The sequence below is a fragment of the Meriones unguiculatus genome, chromosome 15 (genome assembly GCF_030254825.1).
Source record: "Meriones unguiculatus strain TT.TT164.6M chromosome 15, Bangor_MerUng_6.1, whole genome shotgun sequence".
Taxonomy (NCBI): Eukaryota; Metazoa; Chordata; class Mammalia; order Rodentia; family Muridae; genus Meriones; species Meriones unguiculatus.
Window position 1 is genome coordinate 58,398,902 of NC_083362.1, and position 24,450 is coordinate 58,423,351.

The 24,450-nt window shown below is 40.7% G+C and overlaps 1 protein-coding gene across 2 annotated transcripts in view; it reads right to left on the reverse strand.

Moving 5' to 3' along the window:
* The window catches only part of Abca12 (ATP binding cassette subfamily A member 12), a 224,706-nt gene that overhangs the window by 110,592 nt on the left and 89,664 nt on the right, over positions 1-24,450 (reverse strand). The gene's annotated exons all lie outside the window — the stretch shown is intronic.

Here is a 24,450-nt window from a genome sequence, read left to right on the forward strand (position 1 = left end):
TCACTCCAGGCCCTCTAAAACGACGTAAAAAAAATTGTAGCTTTAAGGACACTTGTTAGAGTGGTTTAAAATTAAATCCGTATATCCGTGTGACAAAAGACTACGTGACCGCTAAGCATACCAATTCACCTACGGAAAATTTATAAAGTGTGCCAGAGGGAAAAGATAAGAAAACTATATACTTTAAAGTGGCATAAGCAGAATGTTCCAAAACCTTTAAAATTCATAATCATATTTGTATTACAAACCTGAAACATCAGACAAAAACATTTACGGCCTTTTAAATTTGGGTGATACATTTCATGTGAATTTTCTTTCTTATTTCTGACTGTGTATTAGTGTTTCCCTCGGTATATAAATCTAATTTTGTAATCAAATGGAACATAGATACAACCAGCTTTACAGAAGTTAACAAATAGTTTAGACTCCTCAAATCTTGGCATTTTAATTATCACATATCATGTTCTTTCGCTCCTTCTTTAAAAACTCAATAGTAAAATTATCAGCAGAGTTAACAGCTTACAGACGGAACAAAAGTCCTTGCCAACTACACCTCAGACAGGGGGCTAATGCATAAGACATGGAAAGAACAGCAGAAAGCACACACCAAAAGCATGAGATTGCCAATCAACAAATGGCTAATGAAATGAAAAGATGGCTCTTTGAAAAGCCCACAAATGGCTAGCAAAAGTGTGTGTGTGTGTGTTCAATATCTTTTAACTATCAAAAAATTAAAAAGCAGATTAAAAACCCCTTTGTGATCATCTTTTACCAAAGTCAAAATGGCTTCTGTCAAGAAAGCAAATAACAAGTGCTGATGAGTAAGAGGGAAAAGGAGCCTGTGCAGCGCTGGGGGAGAGCAAACCAGTGTGATCACTGAGACATCAGTACAGAGGTTCCTCAAAGCATTAAAAATAGAACTACCCTATTGCCCAGCAAGGCATACACCCCAGGGACTCTGCATCCTACCCCAGACACACTTGTGCATCCATGTTTGTTGTTGCACGATTCATACTAGCAAGGACAGGGAGCCAGCCTGGATGTCCACTCACAGCAGACTGGACAATGAAAATGTAGTTTATAGACACAGAAGAATGTCACTCAGCTGTTAATGAAAATTAAATTTGCCGAAAAATGGATGGAACTAGAAAAATCTTACATTGAGTGACACTGCCCTGTCTCAGAAAGACAAAATTCACGCTTTCTTATACATGTGGATCCTAACTTTGACCGTTTGCATGCGTGTAAATGGGAGGTTAGAAGAGCATGTGCAGACCATGAAACTAAAGAGGAGACTGTGAGACTGGATCAAGCGTGTTGACAGGGAGGGCCAAAAGACATATATAACCCAAAAGTAAAAAATGAAGCTACTGGGGGAAAGACACAAGGGAAGGGGAAAGGTGGGGGAAAAGAGGCAAATGTCAAAATGAAACCTAATTCTTCATAAAGTAATAAAAGACAATAGTGAGTGATGTTAATGAATATGCAGATTCCCCTCCCCCCAAATTAGTCATGAACTACAATGGAGAAGGGTTGACTTTTAACAACTGTTTTCTAAGATGCAATGGCCGGCAAGGCAGTTGGCCAGCTATAGAATGCAAGTTTGGCACAGTTAGACTTGATATTAAAACACCAGATTCCTCCTGTGGGAAAAGGAGAGAGTCAATGAACTTCAAAAAAGATAGATTTTTATAACTGTAAGGGAAGTTCCAAACTGGAGACTCAGAAACAAAACCTTAATTTCCTCACGAATCTGTTTTAAAAGGGAGTCAGTGAAAGTCGATTTTCATTTTAAAGAGAAAGAAACGAATTTTGAGGTGAGCGCACCATGGCCATGCATTAATACGAGGGCAGAGAAGGTCAAGTGAAGAAAGATGATCAAAATGACCTAAAGACTGACCAATGGAAAGAAAGGGGAGGGGGGTGTAGAAGTTTTAGCCAGGGGAAAAACAAGAGGGTAAAGAGAGAGAGAGATTTTAGGAAAAACTGTGAAGTTGACCTTGAAGATAAAGAAGGGAGGCACTAGTCCAGGGGTCAGCTGTCTAGAGAAGTCAGAAAAGACCAGAAAGCGAGCCACAGAAAGCCCAAGAGACATGAAGGCCTGCTCATGTCTTGATCTTGAGCACACCAAAATTCCGGTCTGGACTTCTGATCTCCAGAAACGTGAAATAATGCATTCCTGTTGTTTTTTTAAGCAGCTCAGTTTATAATAATCTGTTACAGCCTTCATAAAGAAATAATGCAGAAGCAATCTCCAATAGTGTCTGAAACAAATTCCTGCAGTTCTGAAAGCTTTGAAACTCAGAAGAGAGAACATAAGCCCCCTCAACTAACTCCATGTAAGTAGGCCCAGTGACTGACACCAACAAATTCCTTCCACTAAACCCCTAGCGTAAACTAAAGTGAAGCAACAATTCCCATGTCTGTCTTCCTCAGGGAACTTGCTATAAGGGAGCAATCAAGTTGGCCCTTAACCCTTTCTCTCCATCCCCTCCTTAGGAAACTTCTGCCTCAGTTCCTCTGTAGGGACCTCATGCAAGACCTTCACATTACCTACAAGGCAAGTCACTATCAATGGCCATCTGCTTTGTTACATAGATCCCAGTGAGAGCTGCTCACTCAGAATATGATTCTACCAATGGGGTTATTCCCACTCACTCTCAAGCACACATGAACACTGATTTGAAGGGAGGGAGAGGTACTAGGGTCTGGAGAGATGGCTCAGTGGTTAAGAGCATTCTCTGCTCTCCCAGAGGTCCTGGAGCAACTACAAGCACTCATATGACAACTCTCAAGTGCCTGTAACTCCACTTCTTGGGGATCTACTGGCCTCTTTTAGCCTCCATGGACAATGCACACATGTGTTACACAGACTTAGATATGTAGGCAAACGTCCTTACACATATAATAAATTTTGCAAAAGAAAAGAGGGCAGTAGAAACATGACCAGAAAACTCCTTTGCTGTGTACCACTTCTTAGTATGATGGGATGGATGAGCAGGGGTATAGTCAACAGACATACACAAGAAGCCTGAGGAGAAGGAAAGGAGGGGTGATGTCATGGGAAGAAGGGAGCTTTGCATCCAATTTTACCTTTCCTGGAACTGATTTTAACTTGCAATTTATTTGAGAGGAATTTGAAAGAATATAAACTCACAACAGTTTTCAATGTCCACAAGAAGAGCAACAGAACCAAAAACTCTGGGCCCAGGGGTCTTTTCTGAGACTGATACTCCAACCAAGGACCATGCATAGATATAACCTAGAACCCCTGCACAGATGTAGCCCATGGCAGCTCAGTCTCCAAGTGGGTTCCCTGGTAAGGGGAACAGGGACTGTCTCTGACATGAACTCAGTGGCTGGCTCTTTGATCACCTCACCCTAAGTGGGGAGCAGCCTTACCAGGCCACAGAGGAAGAAAATGCAGCCAGTCCTGATGAGACCTGATAGGCTAGGGTCAGATGGAAGGGGAGGAGTCCTATCAGTGGACTTGGAGAGGGGCATGGGAGGAGGTGAGGAAGGGAGGGTAGAATGGGAGAGAATGAGGAAGGGGGCTACAGCTGGGATACAAAATGAATAAGTTGTAATTAATATTAAAAACATTTAATTAAAAGAACAAGCTCATGAAGTATCAAAAGTAGAGGTGACAACATTGTGCCTAGATCTTTGATAAGTGAATATTTACACTGTCACAATGGAACCATGCAAATGAATAATTGGTTCTCTTTTGCCCAAATGCCTCACAGTACTTGGCAGTACACACTTGACCTTCATCTTTGAACTAAGATCTGGGGTTCCCCAAGGTGAGGGGGCCTGATGCAGGAGCATCTTCTGTGTCCTGTGTACTCTGCTAGGTGTGTACAATGCCTTTTGCCACTCATCCTTACTTCACAGCCATAACTTCTTTTCTCTTACATAACAGCTTTCACAAAACGTGGAAATTCTCTAATGGTAACCAGTGAGAATCAAGTGGAATGAAACTCTTGTGGCTTTCTTGTGAAAGGAAAATGGATTTTTCTGTCTTCCACCCATCTAAGTTATCTGCTCAGTGAAGTAACTATACATCGAAATGCATCACCGAACAACACGCTTTCTAAAGAGTGGCTAATTTTAACTTGAACTTATTCTGCTCTAAAAGGTGTCTCGGATTCTAAAATAATGTTTCCTTTTACATCCTTAAATGCCAGGGTAAAAGAAAAAGAGAAATAGCTCCCCGTCTTTCACCAAACTTTTAAGGTGCATACAGAGTTTACCTTCAGAATCGAATGATCGTGTTCTCAGGCTCAGGCTTAAGAAAAAGGTAGAGGAAGGTCATGACTGTGCAAACCAAACCACAGTAAAACTTGCAGGTAAAATCAGATCTCGGGGGCTCAGGATGTCAGGCAGAATCAAATATGCACACCCAGGAAAACATCCATGACCATCACTTGGAGAAAAGCTACTGGGGGTCAAATTTGCCCCCTAAACCAGTCTGGAAGTGGAGGAAGGAGGATGGGAATGAAGATTCCAAGTCACCAGTGGCTCAGTCTCCCAATAACACCAAAGACAGTGTGTGACCAACCTTGGGTGGGAGAAGTTATTTCCTTAGAACAGGTAAAACCCACTTCACTAACTTGGTCCCATTACACATCTCAGAGTTGTTTTGGGGAGTTGAATCAAGCCCAGCTATGGGACAGCTTTAGAAATGAATCTAAACCAAATCAAATTCAGTAAAACTAGCCTTACAAAAAGATTAAGATCTAAGAGTTTTTACATACTTTGTGTGGTAATGTCAGGCCATACATCCGTGCTCACTGACAGGAAAGATCAAGTTTTCTTTTCTTTTCCTGCTGCACAAAAGTCCTTACTTAGAGCACTATCCGTGAGACGTACGGTGAAGATAAAAGCAAAGTGTGGACCACAGCCTTAGCAGCATCACCCAGGACCTTGTTAGAAATGAGCATCTCAGAAACTGAAACTGCAACTTGGTGATGGGACAGCTTCTTTGCATGCCTAAGATACCCTAGGTTCAATTCCCACCAAGGGAAGAAGAGACATTAGCTCAGCTCCTGACACAGAAGTCCTACTTAGGGTTTATCAGGACACTAAGGGAAGGCCTCAGCAATCTGTGCTTACAGTCACTACCTAGTTCTGGCACACATTCAACACAAAACTGGATGGTGGACCTTTACATAAGCGTCAGGTAGGAAACATTATAGCTCCGTGGACTGTACCAAAAGCATCACAGTTACTTAATTCGGCAACTTTTATTTTGAAAGAAGCCACAGACAATGTGTGAGCTTCCTGGGTTCCAGCAAAGCTTCATTTACAAAGAAAAGCAGTAGGCTAGACTTGGCCTGTTTACTGCAGTTAGCTCTTGTCTGGGTGGGTGAGCCTTCCCAATTCTCCCCCAACCCCATTTCATTTCTCGCTCTCTTTTTCTCTTTCATCTCTTCTTCCATCTGAATATTTCTTCTTTGCTTTCCGCAAGACTGTTTCCCCCATTTCTCTCCCTATCTTCTCCTTTATTATCTCTTTGCTCATCATTGTGGCCTGGCATGTGGCGGTGCTCTCCCAGCATTCTCCCTTTCTGCTTTACTTTTACTCTAGTAGGATTTTTGTCCACTTCCATAGTAAGCTCAAGAGCATGGGGCTCATGGTACTGTCTAGACAATCACTCTTTTCTACTTATTATATTGTTGAAAACAGAAACATCAGTCTTTATTGTAATGAAGTGGCCTCTATTTGACACTGTTCAGCCAGGAAGATGGCTTTTGGTGACATTTATAGGTATTTGTATTTCTTTGTGTTTGTTTCAAAACAGGTCAGAACCCAATCTACATGGTAGTTTTATATTTCCAGGTAAAAAGAAATTAATCTTTATTCCAATGAACAGATGAATTAAGTCTTAGAAAGAAAATTTGGACGAGAAACTAGTGAGTAGTTCATCAAGGATGTTACATTTTTCTTAACATTTTAGACAGAGGGTCCTATTCTCAGATTAATAGAAGGCCTTCTGATCACACACATGATGGTTCTTTTGTGAAGCAACGCCAAGCCATGAATAAATAAGGCAAGATCCAAAATCCTCATCTGCAAGCAATTGAGTACCCAACTATAAATAAAACAATACAGGCAGGGAAATGGCTCTCAAAAATATCTTTGTAATAATTTATTAAGGTAAGGTTTTACTCTGGTAGTTTTAGAGCAAATTTTGTACTTACATTTTTGAAGACATAATTAAAACTGTGAAGGACATAAAGCTGCCCTTTCAAATCATTTCATAAACATTGTCTTAAGAGGCCCAGAGGGCCACCCCTGCTTCCCTTCACAGGACCTCCCACCAGGTTGCACCTGACAGGAATGCCTGCTGCCCCACCACCCTCCAGCAGGTAAAGGCAGATGCTTTTGCTTCTCTCATTCCAGACCCTCTGAGTCAGGTCTTTGGTACCCATGGAGCCCAGTGTGACAACCTAGAGTAAAACCTGACAGTACTTTGAAAACTACGATAGAGAAAACCAGCAAAAGTGCATTTTTTTTTTAAAGATACTAGATAAATAATAAGTGATTTGAAAGAAAGAAATTTCTGGTGTAAGTCTTAGCCACAGAGCTCAATACTCTGTCATCAACCATGAAATGCATTTGGATTGATGATTGGTTAAAACTCCCAACGCCACAGAAATACTGCATGACGTAGGACTTCCGTGTAATAAAGACCTCTATGTTATTACTACACTAAGCGTTAGCTTTTTTCCCCAAAGTCAAAGTAAACACAATAGGTATTGTACCTTCAATAGATAGTACTGTATTCATAATAATGGGTAGACTCAGAGCCAGCTGGGTAGTGGTGGCACATGTATTTAATCCCAGCATGGTGGAAACATGGGCAAGGGGATCTCTGTGAGTTCAAGGCCAGCCTGATCTACAGAGCAAGTTCCAGGACAGCCAGGGCGACACAGGAAAATCCTGCCTCAGAAAACGAAAATAAACAAACAAACAAATAAATAAATAAATGGTGGCCTCCATTAGTTATTCAAAATAACCAATGATGCCTATTCTTGTACATTTCGTAAGTATTGGTGCTTCTGAAAATCTCTCTAATATATGGCATCCATAGAAGCCACACAGTGAAGCCCTCCCTCCTCTCCTCAGTAAATATTTACTAAAATATTTTGTGCTTGGCATCAAATAAGGTATGAAGCAAGCTTCATTCTTATATTTTAAAAATGAAAACTTCTATTTTAACATAAAGAGTTATCATGAAGTCAGGAATTGGGAGGTATATAAAGCCGTGAAACAATGGGTGTAAACTTCCCTCTCTTTCAAGTCCCTCATATGTTTACCAAATAAAATGCATGTGGATGCCTTTATTTTTGTGGGCTCCCAGAAATACCTGACATAGGAAAACATATATTTTAAACAAATACTGAAATGAAAAGCTTTGTTTTGAAAATAATTTTCCTATCCTGATCATTTTTGTTGTTGCTTTTATTTTTGGTTGTTTGTTTGTCAGCTTGACCCGAGATAGAGTTATGGGGTTGGGAGCAGATCTCAGTTAAGAAAGTGCCTCAATAAGATTGGCCTATGGAGTACTTTTTGATTAATGATTGATGTGGGGGGAGGAGCTCACCACCTTTCCTGGGCATGCAATCCTGAGTAGGATAAGAAAGCAAATCAAGAAGGCCAAGAGGAACAAGCCAGTGAACTGCATTCTTCCATGGCCTGGGCTTTAGCTCTTGCCCTGCTTGAATTCCTGTTTTTTGGTAGACAGTGATCAGGACCTGTAAGCCAAATGAACTCTTTCCTCCCCAAGCTGCTTCTGCCCACAGCCTTTCTCTCAACAATAGAAAGCTAACTAAGACAATACCATAGCTTTAAATGAAATTTAACATATATCATTTCTCAGGAGCCACGTGACAAATCCTAAAGGACAGTCTGAGCAGGTCTGACATCCATTTGGCAGCTCAAGCAAGGTTTAGTTCAGGAACATGTTGAAAATGCAACTATAGAATACTTGACATTGAAAACATTTTGTTCAGCTACATTTTACTATCTTGAAATGAATAGCCTGGGATTTCAGAAAAACAGGCCCATTCCTGGGTCTTGCTGTTGAATTCCTAAATCAAAGGTGGGCAGAGGGTAAGCTAACCTCTCTAAACCTGTTTCCACATCTATAAAATGGATAATGGGCCTTGCTGCCTCACAGGGCTCAGGGAAGATTAATTAGATGACGCTTATGAAAGACATTATGAGCACTGAGTAGGCGGTCCCATAGAAACGTGGGCTGCTGTTACAACACTTCTATTTTTCTACCACTCACTGGCTGAGGCTTTGCTGCTCAGCCCGGTCTTCCATCTCTGTTCCCTGAGCCAATGCATAGGAGTATTGCATGATGTTTCTTTGTACCTAGTAACTCATAACATATACTTGTAGCAACTGCAGTAGTTTTTCAATCTGCGTGCTCAGTGGGTGTGGTACTATGACACATGCTGCCTCATTCTCCCCAGGCAAGTCTTGCTCCATAGGAGAGGTGCTTCTCTAACTAAGTTCAGGTTCCTCAGCAAGCCGGGAAGTGCAGCTGACGGTGAGAGCTCGGGTACCTTGTCTAAACCTTACAGCAATGGACAGTGAGGTCCCACGTCCGACTGGTTGGCATCTGAGGAATACTGCTCAGTTGTAGAGCGTCTGTCTAGAATGTGGAAGACCATGGGTTTAATCTTTAGCACTCTGAAGGCAAAACAAAAGTCCAGTCAGCAAGACTAAGAACAGACCTTGGACCATTTGGGCTGGCGCTGGGATTGTTAAATACACAACTACCTCCCTCAGAGTTGCTGCCAAGGACACAGGCAAATTCTAAAAGGTGCAAAAACTACCCCTGTAGAGATAATTTAGAAACGGGATACAAACGCAGCCAAGCGGGAAAAGATCCCTGCCTCCTTATGATTTGACTTATTGTTCATCTGCTTTTAACAAAAAAAAAAAAAAATTTGTTTTTAAGAATGCAGTTTAGACTCCAGACCTTGCTGTTCCTCTGGCTGTTGTTTCTTTGACCCTGAGTTGATGCTTAGCACAAAGGGCTCTAGAATTCCAACTCACTGAGTGTCCATTACAAAATGTGTCTCCTTCTTCTCTGAATGCTGCCTAGAGTCTGCTGGGTGGGGAGTTTCCCACATCCATGCCCTGATCTATTTAAATTAAAAAAAAAAAAAAAATCTTGATTTACAGGTGGGCGACAGAACAGAAACAGGTACATGGCAGTTATGAAACTCCCATGTGGATTGCATCTGGGGAAATTTAAAAATAAGAATCTCAACCACACTATTCAAAATATTCCCATGGGGCAGACATGTTGAGGTCTGCGGTGTATCTTAGAGGCTCTGTGGATCTTTCTAGATAAGCACAGCAGTAACGAACAGCCTTGCTTTCCCAAAACTTTCTTTTTAGTAACAGAACTTCAGTTTCATCTTTGAAAAAAAAAAATCTCTCTGCTTTTGCCATCTGTAAACAGAATCTTAAGCAACTATTTTTCCTCTCTACAGCTAAATTAGAGTTTTAAGGGGGGAAAAAAATGAAGCCTAGATTCTTTCTTCCCTTCATTCTGAGATACCCTCTTGCTGTAAACTTAGTCCCTTGATTCCCTTGGACCTACTCATTTAGAAACCTTCCCTTCAGCCTGCGGGAGGGGCTGAATTAGGCTGGATGTATGTCCACTGGGCACAACTGTGCTGCCGAGAAATATCAAAGAGGCCTGGTGCTTGGGTTGGGAGTTTCTGCCATGAGTCCTGCAGTGATAGTCACTGAGGAGAGCCCTCTCCTGAGCCCCCCTCCCCACCCCCTCCTGAGATCCAGCAACCCCCAGATGACCTCATCAAAGGAGGCCACTCTAGAGAGGACCATCCTACTGCACCAGGACATCTGCTAGGAGTAGCGAGCAAAATGCTGCATGAATGGTTATCTGCACTGCAGACCACCCAGGGCTCTAGGCAACAGAGGCACCAAGCTTGTTGGGAGGAGAGGAGTGGAGGATTTAATGCCTCTCTGCTATTCTGGTCTCAGACGGGATGTTGAGTTGAAGCGAGTGGAGAGTGGTGGAGCATCTGAGATTTCCATAATCCAGGCTCTTGGGCCCAAAGAGTTTAAGAAACTTAAGTCAGACTCCCGTTCTGGGAAACACTGAATATATTTGCATATTAAGCACTTTTAAAAGTTTTGCAGATAAACACACAGATGCACAGACACATGAGTACTCGGGAGCGTGCGCACACACACCCTGAAAAACTAACTTTAATTAATTCCATATTTAGATGTGCATGATCACAGGAATTTTTTTTCCTTCCCCTTTTTTCCCTTCACGTGTTTTTTTTAAGGTGGCACTGAATAACGTCCTACAAGTGAATATTCCATGGAGCACACTGGTCCCTCCCGTTCTTGCTGAAAGGACCCTGAAATGGGGAATAGTTTACAGTAGAACATATCTCGGCTTTACCTTTTGACCTTGAAAACTTGTCTGTGAGCTGCCTGCCATCCCACTTACGTGGTATAAGCTTCAGTGAAGCAGGAAGCATTTTGGACATGCGCGTTGCTGTCTGTGGCACAGAACCTACTTAAGACGTTACTCGGAGGTGGAGATTTCATTGCCGAGGGATTTGAGGAGACTTCTTAAAGCCTACACTCTATCATGAGGAAGAACAATAAAGCAATGAGGAAATCAGAAGAGCGAAAGCAAGGGTCAGAAAACCAAAGCCCGCCCAATAGTGACACCCAATAGGTCTGCGCGTGCTGGCCAAGGTGTTCACGGCTTGAATTACATGTCCCAGAGAAGTCAAGGAAATGTGGTTCAGTTTAAAGCATCCGTAATACGAACCAAAAATAAATAAATAAATAGATACGTTGGGAATGTGTATGGGTTTTCTTGTACAAGAAGAATCCTACCTATCAGGTACAAAAGCTTCATTCCAGGGCCTCCTAGTGAACTTGTCCTCAGGCCAGCCCAGGAACATCACTAAAAGTAGCTCCACATCCTTCATCCTCCATGGGAATGGAAATAATGAAGGTATTTGCCACTAGTGTCGAAGATGAGCTGGAGAGATGGCTTGCTCGGTAAAGTGTTTGCCCTGTAAGGATGAGGACCTGAACTCAATCTTCCGCAGCCATGACAAAAGCCAGGTACCCCGATCCTGATGTCAGTGAGGGACAGGAGGTACCCCGATCCCTACCCATAAGCCATTCCAGCCGAACTGGGAAGTTGCGGGTTCAGTGAGAGATGGTACTTCCTCAAAAAAAGTCACATGTGAATGAGGAAGACATCCAGTGTTGACCCCTGGCCAGCACATGCACACACATATGAATGCACATGTGCGTGCACACACAGAGGGAAAAAACAACAGTGTTACTTACTCTCTCTTCACCACTCAGAAGGGAAATGATGTCAAGTGGGAACAATGTCTTAACACCAGTAGGCAGAATTCTGATCAAGACAGTGAAATAACTTTCCAAGTTACAAGGCACATTCAGGGGGGGAAAAAAAAGTGTCCACTCCAACTTTTCCCCCAAAGCTTTTTCCTTCAGCTAAACTGAGTTCTGGGTTGTTACCTGAAATTACATATTAACAAAAAATTCACAAACTGCTCCAGTGAGTGAAATTCCAGGTAGGAATAGGAATTAGAAAACATCCTTCAAGTCTTAGCTCTGCAAATGATTTATTATTTAACAATCACCCTCTGTCACAAGACAATTTTCTTAGTTACACAAGGAAAAAAAATCTGGATTACCCATCCATCATAATGTTAGGAGTTAAAGAATCTCCTGTAAAACGAGATTAGCATGCTGAAGTGTTATGCACTAAAGATGAAAATTATCTTTGGAAATTAAAATGGGATTTCTGTAAGCCATTAGGAATAATGATATTGAGGGAAGAATTATGCCCTGTAGAGGTATGTTCCTGACAGTGACTTTTTCATTTGGAAATCTGAGCCAGTTGTTAGTTATCACAGGAAATTTTGTGTCATATACTGCAAAGTAAGGGCTGAGGACACACACTGCTGTCACTATTGTAAAGGGGGGGGGAGTCCCACGAAGGCACAAGCTCAGTGCTTTTCTAATCAACAGATGGTCTGTTCACTGGGGAAACTCACACTTTGGTTAGGGTCCCGTCACTCCTCATCAGCCAGGGGAATATTTAGGTCTTTGATATTCAGACATCGTCTGTTTACAAATGATACATGTGACAACCTGCCAGTGGGAAAATGTGTGCCATGACCTTTTCTTTGAAGTGGCACTGTTGGCAGATAGCAAGCCCTTCTTCTTGTCAGACTTGGCTCTTCTGCTAAACCAGAGTCCCTTACCAAGACCCCTGCCAATCACAAGAGACAATGCATATGACCCATGGCTTGCTTTGTAACCCTCAACAGATCACCGGCCATCTTCCTTGCTCTGCCAGAAAAACTTTTTATCAAATTCCCTCTCTCATTAAAGGGAAAAATTCAGAGTGAAATTCTCTGCTGGAAATTTGGTGAGTTGTAAGGTTCAAAACCCATCAATTTTTAAATTAGCATGACAATGTTTTCTATATTTTCCTAAGAAATATTTTTCCTGAAAGGGATAGATTTTAGAGAAATTAAAACTAAGAAATTGAAACCATTTTCACCAAGCATCTTGGATGAAAATAATCTGAAGCCACCAAGAATCAGAGAATTAATGGATCAGTGGAAACTCTCATCCCATGGTAGGAAAAAGTCAACTGGTGGAGTTACTGTAGAAGGTATTGCCAAACTCAACAATAATTAAAATATGCTACATTCTAAGGACAGAGTCTAGTAAAATAAGAGACACATGAGAAAATGCCCATCACATTGCTACTGACAATAAATTGAAGAGGAGATAAGTACCTATCTGAAAACTACAGCTAGATTGTGATGGATCTGGACAGGGAACGTGGCTAAATATCACTGGAGAACAAGTCTATAAGATTCAGAGCCTAGTAAAGCATGATGTTGACTCTAGAATGAACAAAGAAAATGAATGCACAAATGGAATGCCATTTCTATGGAGTTTAGCAAACAGAAAAACAGCAACAACAACAAAACCAACAACATCAAAAATTACATAGCCAGGTGCATAAAATAATACTAGAAACATGAACCAAGCATGAAAATATTTTTGGTTGCAGTTTCTCTTGGTCAGAAAGGAGGAAGCAAGAAGGAAGGGAGAAGGTGAGATCTGGAAGGGTTACACGAGAACTTCAATGATCATGTTCAATTTCCGTTAAACATTAACAAAAATAAGGATTGAATCCAATATAGCATGAACATGTAAGAGTGTGATAAGGTTGTATAGTGGATACATTTGATATTTTTATGCTTGCCAATATGCTCTGAATATTTCACATTTTTTCCTTAATGGTGACATACTAGAACTGAATCTGGCCATAATGAGAAGATTTTAGTTACAGAAGAACCTGAGAAGCCTCATTAGAAGGCAATCTTACCTATAAGCCAGTTCAAGGAGAGCTTTATTACAATGCTCTCTAAGTTAATAAACTCCATCCCCTTTGTGCAAATCTTATGGAAAACTCATTGACCTAGGTATTTTGTTTTTGTTTTCCCGCCATCCTCTTTGCCCTGTTTATTATGATATGAGCTAGGATCTGTGTTCCTAAGAGGGCTGGCTAATTCAGAGCTCATTAAATGCAGGACTCCAAACTGTTCATTATCCATTACCTCCATCTTTTTCCCACTGAGCATCGTGTATGGTGTGTTTACCCCATTACCAAGCTTAATTAAGTCCTTTAAGAGTTTCTCCTAATCCTTCAAACTTTGTGTTGCTGGTAAATATGTACCATTCATTTGCATTGCTTCTGAAATATTCATGAATGTATTTTTACTTGTTTCTAAAAGCCAACTCATTGTTCAATCTGTGTGTCTTTCTCAACTGGCTGTTTAAAAGTCTCCTAATATTAGACCTTTCTTCTACTATTAAAAATACCCCAGGTTACTCAGTGGGGTATTCTGTCCCAGTCTTATGGGACAATGAAAAAAAAAAAGAAACAACAACCTCATAATGTCTAGCTTTTTCTAGCTACAAATATTCAATGAATTTTTACAAAGAATTTGAGCCAACTAGAAACACACAATTTATTACAGCTGACCCAAGAAAAAATGTTCAATCCTCAGGTGAATCCCAGGTTATCTCTCTCTCTCTCTCTCTCTCTCTCTCTCTCTCTCTCTCTCTCTTCTCTCTCTCTCTCTGTCCTTCCATATTAATCAACAGATTCATCATTTTCCCACTAGAAGTTCCTCCAAGACACTCTTACAAGTAATGACAAGTGATTTGGATTTGTTAGTGCTTTGGTTTTAAGTCAGTGGTCTTCATCATTCCCTGGAGAGAAATATAATGTAAGATCTCTCAGTATCAGGTTGACCTTTGTCCTCCTACACTGTCAGTTTGAAAGGATGCAGACATTATAGACTCATATGTCTATATGAATGATGTCATTCATCACGTGAATGACATCATCAGTTTCTTGTTATGATATTACATAATTCTGCCTTCAAATCCTTTCAGGCTTCATATGTGGGAGGTATCCCCATTTGTTATTTTTTCCTAGCTAGATATTGTCTCTATATCTGGTTCTACATCATAGAGACTGCGTCATTATGAATTTACCCATTCAATCAATGCATTTGTTCAAAGAAGGTTATTTATAGCCCATAACATGGAGCTCTCTAGAAAAGAGAATTTTAAGGAGCTAGCAAAGCAAATCCCAGTCATCAACTTTTATTTCGGGCCATGAATATTTAAGAGTTATACCTAACTCACATAATACTCTCCAGACAATGGCCTTTCCATTTCTCATTTTAGAACTTCCCTGCCAGGGTTAGACTTCTCTAAAGTAGCAATAAAATGAAATCCTATTTGCAAACAGAGTACTTGAAAGAAACTGGTATGTGAACTCGCAAATGAACTAGATGAGTCATGCATTGGATTGTCCTTTCTTCTTGCCCTCTTTCTGCCTATTCAGTTGACTTTCTGGTGGCCTAAAGTCTCAGGCAATCACATGCTGCTTTTCTCTTAGCCTAATGATATTAAGAATAACAGAAGGATGAGGAGGGGTCCTTCAATGGCCCATCATCAGAGATGTTACACGTTAAACCTGCTCCTTATATCAGATCCCAGTTCAATATTGGTGATAAGTTTAAAACAAACAAACAAACAAACAAACCAGAGAACTGGGCTTAACACAAATGGAAATTTTAGGATGGTCTCTTAAAAAAAAGTGGCAGCCTCCATGAAACAACAGAATTAGAACCTGGAAATCAATATAATTCCTTTCTGGCTCTGAGAGAATAAGTAGATCACTGACTGAAAGAGCTTACTAAATAGTCAATACTCGATATCCAATCCTCAAGGTCAGCCCTGGGGAATGTTCATAAATAACGGAAATGAAGAAGGGAAGATATCTCGGAGATATCTCAGTCTCCACTTTTCAAACATCACAATTGGAGTAACCATCACTGCCATCTAAGGATGCTTAAAGGCCCAGTAAAGACATTAAAGTCATCCAGTTTGACTTTTCCCTTCCTTCTTCACTGCTCTTCTTGCTCCTTATCATTCATGTCAACAAAATGAGCTGCCAGATTTTGCCTATTGTTCCAAAGAATGCCACAGTTTTCTCCATGCACACTGGAGCGTTTTCATTATTTCATTTGCTGAGACTGTACAGTTTTTTGTTGTTGTTGTTTTTTGTTTTTTGGTTTTTTTTTTTTTTTTAGAGTGTAGTAGAGCAATTAGTTGCCTGTATTCTCTACACTTGGGAAGCTGAGTTCAAACCATCTCTTGATGTAGATATTGGAAACTAACCTGGACTACACAGTATGATTCCATTTCAAAAACTGTAGCAACAAGCTAACAACACAGCAGGATTTGCTGAAGAATACTAGCTAAAGACCTGTCCTGACACATCCTGATACTTCAGAGTAAGTGACAGGCCTCATTTAATTCACAATTCAGCATCTTTTATTAATTCAGATTACTAAAATCATTACTAAGCGCATTCCTCAGCTGTTAAATAACAGACTGTACCGTTCTTAGTATTCTGTTAATGCTCAGGGGAAATGAGTGAAAGCCTTAAGTTCAAGCCAGATGGTTTTCAACATTAAAAGATGCTGACAGAACTTGGGTATGACACAGAAAGTTGAAAAAGTTAAATTTGTGTACTGATCATGTAAAATGCGATACTGATCTTAAGGAGTTGCACTAATCATAGTATTTACTGTATTCTTAACACATATCCCCATAGGTGACATATGTCTTTCATCTGTGTGACAGCTTTGTTAGGTGGGTTTTCCTTCTGCTTATGCTAATTAGGAGAATCTGGCGTGCATTTGAAGGCCCATTCTACATTTAGGGTCTCACGTTGTTTCCCCTACTTCTTCACATGGAAACAGGGCTATGAATAGCTATTCATACTTCAGTACAGTTAATTAAAAATTTCTTGAAACATATAAAGGGGGTACTTCCTTTAAGAGGCAAGTCTAAGTCAGAAATTTATAAGAACTTATCGTGGGATGAACACGTATTCTTATTACTGTTCCAAAACTCTTTAAATACACAGGATAATAAATCCAAGAATAAATTGTCCTCATGTTTTTAAAGAAAAAATTTACTTATTTATAAATGGTAGATTAGAAGAGTAAAGGCTTCTGGTTGAACTCAGGGGTAAGTGATAGCAGGGCGAGAGCCAAAGAGTAGCCATGATGATAGCCATTTATTCTCACCTCCACTGGGGCTAATGCACTGAGAAGTGGGGATTGTGTCTTGATTGTGCTATTTCCATCTGTACTTATTTTCTTCTTGTTTAAGTAATGGCGGTTGTATATGAGAAATACTGAAATAGTCAGGCAACCCGTGACATGACTTCTGAGTCAATCCCTCCTTTGCTCACCCTCGGAACTATATTTTCCATCTTTTCTGAAGCCATGCTTAGGGACTCCTCTGTTGGTTGGTCAATGAGTTGAGAATTACTTGATCTATCATGAATCTTTGCTTCCTGAGTGAAGCCTGATTTTATGACACCAACTTCTTGCTAGGAAAATAGATAGCAATTACCCCAAGCTTTATGTTGTACATATCTGTATTCCAAAGCTCCAATTAAATTTTATCCTAAGTCTACTTGCCTTCATCTCCCAGCAAAACAAACTAACAAATGAAAAGCAGGAGGCAGGGCTTATATTTGGTTTTCCTTCTAAATAACATTACTTTTGAGTGCTGGGATGTTCTGATAGATGACACATATCTCATTGCTTTCCACACAGTGAGCACAGGTTCTACACGTGTCTCCAGAAATCCCATGAGCTTGCAAGAGAGGGTGCTGTGTCAAGCGAGAGAAGGAGGTTCAGGAAAACAAGGTTCACAGTGAAATTTTATGTTTTCTAAATTACAGAATTCTGAGGCCAATATGGAAATGGCATTAGACGGCTTCTTGCCCTTAGACTATCAGAAATATCCTCACTAACTATACAGCTTATCAATACTTACACGTGAAGTAGCACATTCGCATAACTTATTAAGGGTGTCATCCAAAGCTGCGGAGGAAAGTGTGATTCTCACAGCACAACTCATACACAGTTGCTTCTGGCATAGGCATCCCACTGAAACTGCTCGATTCCCCCTGACACATTCATTCACTCTTTCTTAAGCTGCCCTCCCACATTTAAGACATAATCAAAGCTTAGGGTTGAGTAAGATTCCCGCCGCTCTCCATCCCACATCTGTCTTTCAAACACAGGATGTCTCTCCCACCTACTAAGATAAGTCATTTTGTTTGTATAATAGTACTTTTATAATTGTGACACCGCACTTACAGGAATGTAGGCCCGCTCAATCAATGTTTCTCATTCAAGCAGTTACCTTATTTTCCACACTGCTTCCAGCCTCATAGTTTTAAGGCTGGGCTGACGTGAAAGAGCCCATGAGTGTTGTCAATGAGGCTGTCACATCAATCAATGTTCAAGTGTGTGACCCACTCATTGTTCCATAGGTATTGCTAATGGTAATCTTCTTGTAGTTTTCCTGAATGCATGTAATCTGTTGTTTCTCTCAAATAGCTTGCTCAAGGCATCACTTTCATTGTCTAGAATTACATCCATATATATGTAACTATAGTGTGTCTTAGTGCTGGAAAGGTATCTTAACAAATAGCATTGCCTTTTGGTCTCATCCAGGTAATCTTGGGAATTAAGCATTATTTTCTTGTTCATGGGTTAGGTAATAAAAACCCAGTGGTATTTGACAGTAATAGCATTGAAACTTCACATTTTCATTTAATTTCATTTACACATATGTGTGTGTGCCTGCCTGTCTGTACCACATATGTACAAAGTCCTCAGAGGCCATTTATACATATACATGTGTGCCTGTTTGTCTGTGTACCACGTATGTACAAAGTCCTCAGAGGTACCAGATACCCTGGTACTGGAGTTACGAGTAGTTATAAGCTGCCTTGTAGGTGCAAGGAAGTGACACCTAGTCCTCTCAGATGTTGAGAAATGTTCTTAACCACTGAGGCATCTCTCCAGCCCCTCAACTGAAGTTTAAGCAGGACGTGGGCTCTCAAGCTTCATACTCTCACCATTGCCACATTGTGTGAGACTGCGTGATTTGAGAGCTGATGGAAGCTATTCATGATTTAAAATTCCCTCCCCAATTCGACCAAATGACAGCCATTGCTGTTAGCAATAACGCTGTGAAGAACTGAGCATTTAAATCATAATAGTAGAAGTTTAAGGTATTGGCTACCCAACGTATCCATAGAGAATACTACTGTTAATCATAACTCCTATATTTTCCAAGCAAAAGAGGAAATTTAGCAATACATCATGCAATGTCAAAGTTTAAGAAGAAAATGTGGAAACTGATCATAAGGGTTTTGTTTTTGTTTTTGTTTTTTGTTTTCCCAAGTTGGGCATTGGAGAGAGTTGTTTAGGCGGGCATCAAAGTTCCAAACAAAAGCATGAGCGAAGGCTTGAGGTTGTAACAGGAGAAAAGGTGACAACCTGGGAGTGTCTCATGGTCTGAAAGCCTTGATTGCATGTGACCTCATAAAGACTTTATGACAATATTCCTTTATGATGAGCAATGAGGAAAGAATTTGTCAGAACAGAAAAAAAAAAAACTAATTACATCCAATTGTCACTGGAATGAGTATAATATTGCTTTCTACACTCTGTCTAGATGCTTGCTATAGATGTCCTGAGTACTTCATCATCATGGTGTCCTGTTGGGGACAATGGGGCCACAGCCAAGGCTCACCTGTGGCAGAGGAGCCCACGTGAAATAACAAATGTCTTTATTATAAATATTTAGCCCAGTGACAAAGACTGGGCTGTGACATGCAGGATTAGTCACTCTCTATTGCCATGACAAAACGCCATGACCAGGGCAACTTATGAAAGGAAACATTTAATTTGAGGGCTCACAGTTTTAGGGAGCTCGAGTCTATAATTATCCCGGCAGAGAGCATGCAAGCAGGTAAAGAGACATTGTGTGGAGCAGCAGCGGAGAGTTTCCATGTTGAAACGACAACCATGAAGAAGAAAGAGAGCCAGATGAGGATGGTGTGGGCTTTTGAAACTGCAAAGTCCACCCCCAGTGACATACCTAATCCAACAAAGCCACAGATGCTAAGCCTTCCCAAACAGTTCTGCAAGCTCGGGACCAAGTATTCAGAACTTTGAGCCTATCATGTGGCAGAGTGGGAGGCAGGCATTCTCTTTCAAACCACCCCACATACCGAGTGTCCTAACTTTAATTGTTCGGCATATTTTTCATTAAAAACTTATAGCAAAGTGGAAAGTTGGTTGATGTGGTTGTCCTCTGTGATTTTTCATGTTTGTCATTATCACATTCGTACCCTTTATCTTTTGTACAAAGCATATTTTTGATCTGCCCAGGTGGCCATCTTCTGACTGACCGTACATTGTTATATCAGAATCCATAAACACCATAACTATTTATATATTGACTGTCAGCCTGAGTCATAGCACTTTGAGTGTAATGGGATACTTTTTTTTTCCCTGGTGCTTTGAGACAGGGTTTCTTGTGTTGCCTTGGCTGGCCCAGACTCTCTTTGTAGACCAGGCTGGCCTTGAACTCACAGAGATCGCCTGCCTCTGCCTCCCTGGCTACTGGAATTAAAGAGATGAACCACCACACCTGGCTCCTACAATTCTTTAAAAACAAAACTGGACAAGGGTTTAAGGATGCTAAAGTCAAAGACAGCTTTCCATTAAGTTGAGATGCTATAGACTGAAATTTTTCGGCTATCGAGGCCTCCCAGAAACCTCAGTGGTCAGAGAGGGGGCGTTGCTGGGAGCTCCTCATCACGATTAATCTCCGGCTGCATAAAGATTGATGCGCTCATTTCACCCCGGGAACCTATGGATAGTTACAGCAATCCATGAAGGTCAATTTGCCTTTCTCACAAGGCTTTTTATGCCTATCATGCCATGTATAGATCTGTCAGAATATGACTGGAGAAGGAACTAAAAAAGTTACAGTGAGGCAGCCAAATGAACAAATGAGTGAGTGGTTCGGTGCTAAGTGCCCATCTAAGAAGCCTTTGCTATAAAGTTCAGATCTCAATCATAATGTGTTTCCCAGGCTGGAGTGTACTGGACAGTCACTGCTTTAAAGACAAATTGAAATTAAGTGAACCGGATAAAAATTTCAAAATGCTCTTGGCAATGGGTTATAATGGAGACGTGTGTGGTGTTATCCCAGACATGGACTCTAAGCCTGCCTTACCATTGAATGACCTTGCAAAGCTGAGAGGGAGTGCTGTTTTCCTCAAGGGCAAAAGAATGGCAAACGATATCCCCATAGGAAGATTTTGGAGGTCAAAAGGGATGTAGTGTGTGAAAGATTTTTAGTAGTTATTTACAGAAGTTCATCTTGGACTCAAAACTGTTAATTCTTGAAACAACACTTTCTATAATTGTATTCATTCAGGCAAGTCCTGCCTAAATTTATTTGTTTGTATAGGTAATATCCTATCTTCATTTTTAGCTTTCTATACATCAGGGTAAAATCCTCCCATTGGTAGCTTGGATGGCCATGTGTTCACAATAGAAATTAGCTCATTATATTTACAAGTAACTATGAGCAAAGAAGGGAAAGAAGGAATCTTGAAGAACAGGAAAGCCCCAATCTCCTTCCGCAAGGACATTAAACACATAAGTACTAGGAAAGGCAAATGTTATTAGTAATTGTCAGACCCCAAGTGTAAGGATAAGACCAGAATGCAGTACTTATGTAAAGCATAAAAGGCAACAGTCAGTGGTAGAAGATGGAAGGCAGAGCCATGAGCATGAAATCCTATCACAGTGATCCCTAGGAGAGGAAGAAGAATGGAAAATATTAAATGTCTTTAAGCCAGAGGAGAACATATTTTGTTCAGCTAATCCAGCTTTAGGGCCAATGTCCTGTCTTGGCAGCATCGTTTTCAATGGTTCATCTTGAGAAGGGAGCTGGCAAGCACCCATCATGCCTCGCTGGAGGAAGCAAGGTATTGGTAACATATTTTAAAATGCATTACACGCAGTGAGCGAGGTGCGCTATTAATTTAAATCTACAACGCAGCAACTATCAGTGAACTTTCTGGTTAATTATAGCCTAGAATCCACGGGGAACATTTGAAGCTCCCAAATCAGGAAGATAGGCATGCTGGGATAGTTAAGTCTAAATGAAAGTGAGCCAGGGTGTCACTTTGCAAGGAAATGCTTCTCCTGACTGGGCTTCAGTCAGCCCGACATTGTGCTCAGCAACATAAAGGGGTGAGAAGTGAGTTCTCATCAGTGAAAAAAGTGGTATATAAGCTAATGTTGTAAAGGCCTTTCTGCCATTGCACATACAACACCTAAGGAAAAGCAAGCCCAGGGGTCTAGAATACTCTAGAACAGGCATAGCATGGAAAAATTCTGGAGCTGTGGATCTCTGCTGCCAGGAGACTGTAGTACAGGCCTCTGTGCATTTTGCCACCCATGTCGTTGTTCAAACATCTGTAAGGCATAGTAGCTGGGACTTCATCCAGTTTCAAGAAGAGCATCACGTGACTACCTTTGTGCATGCCAGTTAATAAAAGTTTTCACCGTGTGGCAAACTGAATGTTGTTTCCACTATACATATACAGACTGCAAACAAAACTTTGTGGGGTTGTGAGGCCCAAGCAACCCACCTTTCTCTAATGAGCAGCTAATTATTAATACAGTCTAGGGAGAAGAGTCTAATGATCAACTGCTAATGGCCAAGTTGGCTTGGCATAAGTTAAGCAGGCTAAAAATCACTGCCAAATGTTTGCTTTCATCGTTTACTTACTCCACACACACACACACACACACACACACACACACACTTACATACATATACAGATCTTCAGTATCTATGTGGATCACAAATTTCTACATACAAACAGAATAGGTTGTGCAATGGTTGTGAAGGGGTTCAAGAAGATAAAGGTGAAAGGATGTGTGTAAACTATTACTATTGATATAATGTATGTTGGTAGAGTTGTACCCATGGTACCTAGAGTATGAAATCTGGGCTCGATACCATTTGGTGTCACCGCATAGGGTGTGCTGGAGGCGGGAATTAGAAAAAACAGTACTGGATGTGAGTTTTGAAGGGCAAGTTGGAGATAGCAGAGAGAATGACAATGAAAGGGGAAATGATATATGCAGAGGAATGAATGTAAGAAAACCCTGGAGGAGCCTGAAGTACAATGAAACCCCATGGTAATGCATTAACTTGAGTTCAGATGGAAAGCAATTGGCTCACCTGGTCATTTCATTATCCTTGCAAAATAGGCTACTGCCTTGCACATGAGTTAATATTCTAGATCTCATTGAGAGCACCAGGGCGACATTTCCTTTGTCTGGTTGACTGGTATGACATATTCAGCTACATCAGGAAGGGGATGGTCCATTTATGGAAGGTCGAAAGTGTTCTATGATGGCACCTAGCAGTCATGTGGATTCGGAAGGCTGTTAATCAGGGAAACGGTGTTTGTAGACTTGGGTTTAAGAGCATAATTAATATCAGTGTAAGAGGTCAACAGAAGAAGCCTCAGCTAAGGCATGGAAACCAGACAAGATGCCACTATACCATGACAGGTGGACAGGCTAAAGAGGTGAACTGAGGCCGTCACAAGCAGAAATGGAGGCGGAGTCTTAAAGTGACATTTGGAGGTATAAACTGACAGAGCTGGGGACTGAAGGATGTAAGGATGGAGAAAAGCCTGGATGTTATTTTGTTTGTTTGTTTAGGATGATTCAGCGTGTTGTGAAGCTGTCCCCTAACTCATTCAGTGGCCAGTTTAGGGTAAAGGAAGATAAAGGGCTTGCCATTAGGTGTGTTGAGCATTTGTAACAAACCCATATGTCCTTAATTATTTTTCATTAGGAATTGCCAAGAAGCTGGCCTGACATAATGGAAAGCTATTAGGGTCACAATAGCTAGAAGAAAGTGGGATTTTCGATTTGGTTTTTATGGGTTGACTGGAAGATTGGAAATGAAGCTGTCAGAGCCTTGCCTTGGATTTATTTGTCATCAGCTCAAATCAGGATTTTAATAAATGGTAAGACGCAAAAATTGATTTTACTAAGGAAAGGACTATGAGGATTGAGACACCAATTTTTGTGGTGAGCAGATTGTCCAAATTTAGTATGATCTTGCATCCATCATAGTGTTGCCGAATGAAAGAATGCAACACCATGGCTCCTCAAATGAAAGTGAAATGGGTAAAGGGGGTGTTGCAAGGAGAGCTGGGATTTGTTTCTAAACTTCACGGACACGTTGACTTCAATATTCTATACGTCCTTCATATCTTTGTCTGCCCATCCATCTATTTGTCCATCCATCTACATGTCCATCCATCTATTTGTCTTTCCAATTATTCAACAAATGTTTATTGAGTATCTTCTAAAGAATAGGAAATCCTGCGAATTTTTCAAAAGAAAAGTTTTGAATCATGGTCAGAGCATTAAAAGGAAGCTTTGATACCTCAAATCTCCACTTTCAAATATGAAACGTGGGACATAAGACAGGAATAACCAAAGCATATTAATACCCTGATCTCAAATTGATTCATTTTAGCTGTGGTTCAGGTTTATTCCTTCTGGCATTACTCATTTAAAATCAAGAGAGTTCTTATTCAGGATTCTTGGCGCAAGTGCATGTATATTATCTGGCATGTAAGTATAGAAATCAAAGAGCAATGTGTGTCCTTTCTAAAAAATTAGGATAATTCAGATTGGTGGGCTTAACAAAAGAAACAATTTGTTTTTTCTTTAAATGCCAGATCAGTGATAGTTTTGGTGCATAGTTTGCAAAAATAAATAAGTAAATAGGTTTTAAGATAAGGGGAGAAGGGGGAGAGCTTTGGGTAACAAACTTCCCAATTCTCTATTCCTGTGACAT